The 4,553-nt window shown below is 40.3% G+C and overlaps 1 long non-coding RNA gene across 2 annotated transcripts; it reads right to left on the bottom strand.

Moving 5' to 3' along the window:
* Window positions 1-234: 234 nt before the first annotated feature.
* Window positions 235-3,934, bottom strand: LOC103476124 (uncharacterized). 2 transcript variants are annotated; one of them, XR_535414.1, is made up of 4 exons: window positions 3,719-3,934; window positions 2,221-2,624; window positions 1,480-2,015; window positions 235-800 (listed from the first exon to the last, which is right to left on the bottom strand). It is a non-coding gene; the product is annotated as an uncharacterized LOC103476124 (long non-coding RNA). The 2 variants fall into 2 exon arrangements; XR_001777253.1 differs by having other exon boundaries at window positions 2,221-2,620.
* Between the last annotated feature and the right edge of the window lie 619 nt (window positions 3,935-4,553).

The raw sequence follows: 4,553 nt of genomic DNA, 5'->3' as shown, positions 1-4,553 counted from the left end.
TAGCTTCTTTTTGATTTGTTTTTAAAGTGAGTCATACGGGCTTTTTCATTGACCCCCTACAAATCTGTGTTTCTCATCAAGCAGTAAATTATGCAGAGCCGAAATCCAAACTCTAGGACTCACTGAAAGATCATGTAGGAGTCTCGCAGTGAGTCCTATTGTCTCATCTTTTCACTCTGCAGTTTTCCACACATGATGGGAACTGTTTGGACATCTGGTTCATCTAAAAGGAAAAAATTAAGAAACGTCTCTTTAAGTGTAACGGATAGAGTCGTCAAATATCGCAAATATTACAGAGATTGATTGCTGCGTTAGTGAAAAAAATCAAGCGCATGCACTAACATAATGAATTTTCCCCTTTATGCACAAAACAGTTACTTGTTCAGCCATAAAACATAACACAGAGTTTTATTATCTGCAAATCCACCTTGAGATTTATTGTGAAGAATTTCACTCGGAGCCAAGTAATTCATCCGGAATGCAATGTGTAACGAGTTTCCCCGTCTCTACGTGTTTTGAAATGAACAGGCAATGGCAAAGTAAGTGACATATTTATAGAATTCCAGCTAAGAGTTTATGTATTCATTAAATGTTAAGCTAAATTTTTAGGGGGGGGGAAGTAAGCAGACTGTATCCACCTCAGCTGTGACACATGGGAAGAAAAGGAAAATGCCAGGGGAGTTAAGTAACGGGCCACAGAGAGGCTGAGGATAATGACCAGCGGTGATTAGCAGCATGCTCCTGTCTGTCGGACAGAGTGAGGATTTCAATCGTTACTGTTCATGCAATCCCTTCGCCACCTGGATGATCCGGAGAAAAGCGAGAAAGCAAAAAAGGAAATATGGGGATTTTAGAACAAGGAGGGGATATAGAGTCCAATTTCATCATCAATAACAACTACTGCTACAGTGGAAGACTTTTCAGTAAGTCTGACAACAAGACAAACACCTGTGGGCACCGGGAAAGACGTTAAAGTTCCCCACACCCACAGTCGTATCCCTGCTAACCTATGTGCCTAAAGCAGAGGAATGTTTGTAAAGAACGCACATTGCAACGCATCACGATCCCCTATTTAATACAGTGACACCTAGTCGAGGCTTATAGACAGCAGCGGCGGCGACAGTGGTGATGGAGATACAGTGGTGATGGAGATACAGTGGTGATGGAGATACAGTGGTGATGGAGATAGCTAGCTCAGAAACCAACCTCCTGACGTGTTTGTTGATTTGATCAAACCGTCGACTTTGCCTGAATTCACGCCACGAAATTTATTCCACCGTGTCATAAATGACATACACCAGAGCAGACTTAGAGCAAACCAATGTCTAGATGCTGACAAGCTATTTTCATACAAAATAGGCTACATGATGGCGAGGCAATTTCCCCAAGGGTACTAATGCATATCTTCTCCAGAATGCAGTATTCTATTGCATCTTATTAATCGTACTTATTTATAAAGTATATGAAAGCTAATCTTACCTTCTGAAAAGTGTTCACCAGCAAGTTCACAAATACACCCAGGGCTGCCAGTCCTTCCGACTGACAGCTGCTGTCCATCTCCATCTGTTTCCCTCATCAAAAGGTTTACAATAAAATGACAAGTTTGGTTTCCATCCTTGTTTGTTTGGCACAACACACTATGACCATCTTTATTGTAAAATCATTTAAAATCAATCTTACCTCATTTTCCTGTTTTGAAATATATTAGTACAAATATATTTGAAATATGGAAATAGCTCAGTGGCTCGCCTGAATTTAGAATAAATATTACTTCGTTTGCAAATTATTTGTTTTTGTTCTCACTTTTTTACACTTAAAGTATTAAACAGAAGGTCATGATGATACATTGCAATGTGCTTTGTTTAACCTAACAAGCAACAAATGGAGGATTTTGGAGTGTGTAGAGACCTGCCGATTGTCCTCGGTGGTTGTGGAAGGTCAAACTGCGGTTCTGCAGGCTCCAGTCGCAGAACCGCTGAAACAAAGTTGCAGCCGCAGATCTTAGGCTATGAAATCTGTCGAGAAAGAATCTGATAACCAAACCAAGCATTGGGAACAAACGCCATAAAAAGCACAAAAGAACAAACTAAAACCCCACTCGATTCGGAATTGGGCCGTAATTAAATAAAAATGAACAAACTAGTCAAGACATCTAGAAATATCGAGAACAGGAGGTTCTTTAGCAGGCTAAACGACACATATTCTATAAATCTCCTGTACCTGGATAATCCTGTAAGTAGACTTTCATCACCACTTGATTTTAACGTTCCCCAGTGGCTTCCTGAACTCTCCAGCATAGTGACTGACCTAAAGGTCCAACCCGGGCTTCCAGCGCCTCGGAGAGGAAGAGCCGAACGAATCGCTTGAAAACAACTCGAGTGCTTTTGCAGGAACTGTGACCACTACGTTGAAAGCTTGAAACCGGCTCTGACGGTGTGGAAGTGCACCGGCAGGAACATGCTGCTGGGAACATGGAGCTCATATTGTGGTGCGGATGTGGAGGCTGCGAGGGAGAAAGTTTAACGGTGAGTCGAAGACAGATTCAGCAGGATTTATCTGGGCCGAATCCTCCACCGCGTCCAGGAGAAATCCACGCCAATAGGGAAGCCAATGGGACATTCTTTCTTTGTAAAAAAAAAAAAAAAGAAAAAGAGAGAAAAAAGAATTATAATCCAAGCGCCTCTTTTGTGATGCAGCCAGGCAGCTTTTGTAAATCTACAAGCTGGATTGCCTGACCAGCAAGGTGGACTTTTTTCTCTTTGCCAAGAGCGCTTGGCCCGGAGCCCTCCCCCATGAATCTCTGCCCTGCTACTTAGACATCAAGCAGTTGTCTTTTACAGACACACTTTTCATTCCCTCTTTGCTTTTGGATGGCTGCAACGGGTCTCACCGGGAGACAATGAACCTCATATGTGTTTAATTGCCACAAGGATTCAAAGATCTGTGGTGTGTAAGAGACCAAAATTGCCAAGGGAATTAAAAAGAACACCAAGATCTTCTTCAAGATCTTCTTTGAAAAAAAAAAAAATACAGGTACCTCGTTAATTCTTAGCGACAGCAGCCATGTGTTTTTCATTATTAATGTACTATGAAAAACCTTTGGTATGGATATGGGGGCAAACTAGATGCTAACAAGCTTTTTTCATACAAAATAGGCTACATAATGGTGAGGCAATTTCCCCAACGGTACTAATGCTTAGATGCATATCTTCTCCAGAATGCAGTATTTTATTGCATCTTATTAATCGTACTTATTTATAAAGTATATGACAGTTAATCTTACCTTGTGAATAGCGTGTCCACACCTGTAAGACGGCCCCCAATTAAAAGCTCAGGTGACTTATGCAAATTTATGCGAACTGTATCTACTTTCTAATCTGGGACATTTTTGATCTGAAGCTGAAATGTGGTCTTATGTCTTTCTGATTTGAGCTCCATGAAGGACGCAGTAAAGAGGACGCTGCGGCTTGTGCGCAATTTGTGTTTATGGTTGCTATGGGAATAAAACCCATATAGGTGACAAAGTGGCTCACCTAGAGGTGTTGACCTTCACTTTTCGGGTTTGGCAATAAACCCTTCCCTGTGAAAACAAATGTACTCGATATGAGCTGCTGTTGCCCATTAGCATGTTTAACTGCGGGGTCCCGACCGGTTTTTATTAAAGGGGTTCCTAACACTTTGTCAAGAGTCACAGAGTTTTGGTTGGCGAACAATGTACCTGTCGTTGCCTTTTGGGTTCGCGTCATTGGCGTCGTGTCACTTTGTTCTGTTGTCTTTGGTTCCGTTTATATCCAAGGTTCTCAAATTGTAGCATGAATACTCCTGATGGCGGAGGCACAAGGTAACATAAATGCAAAGTAAATTCACACTAATGAACCCAAACAGCCAAAAGTAAGAGCAGGAGAAACACGTTTATCTTTCCTATAGACAGAAACAGTTGACTCTCTGTGGTCATGGGGGCTCGGGACTACAAGCACCCATAAATACTCAAGACCTAAAGACGTTTATGAACACCTAACATGAGACCTTACTACACACACACACACAGTAAAAACCATCTTAGAACTGTTAAAGAATCTAATAGTCTCCCTCATCTATGCTATTGAGTGTACAACCAATCAGCAGCAAGGAAAACACATACCGCTCCTGGATTGGCTGCTTCGCAAACACCAGCTAATAGCGTGTCCACGCCTGTAAGACGGCCCCCAATTAAAAGCTCAGGTGGTTTATGCAAATTCAGGCTTTTTATTTTTAGTTAGGAAAAAATATTGCTAATTTAAAGTCGTCCTAGTTTTTACTTTGTCTTTAATTTTCTAGTAGATAGACCCACATCTATGGAGAGCCATTTCAGCCAAAATTAAATAAATAAATAAATGGGTGAAATAAATAAAAAATGAGTAAAATAAATCAAAAAATGAAGAAAATGAGTGAAATAAATAAATAATTTGTTAAATAAATAATTTAGCTTTTTCATTAACCCATTTTTTCATTTATTTATTTTTCATATTATCAATTTCTCAATTTCCCTTTTTTCATTAATCTATTTTTCATTT

This window comes from Poecilia reticulata, linkage group LG14 (genome assembly GCF_000633615.1).
Source record: "Poecilia reticulata strain Guanapo linkage group LG14, Guppy_female_1.0+MT, whole genome shotgun sequence".
NCBI lineage: Eukaryota > Metazoa > Chordata > Actinopteri > Cyprinodontiformes > Poeciliidae > Poecilia > Poecilia reticulata.
Note: the sequence above shows the minus strand (reverse complement) of the source record. Positions and strands in the feature narration are given on the sequence as shown.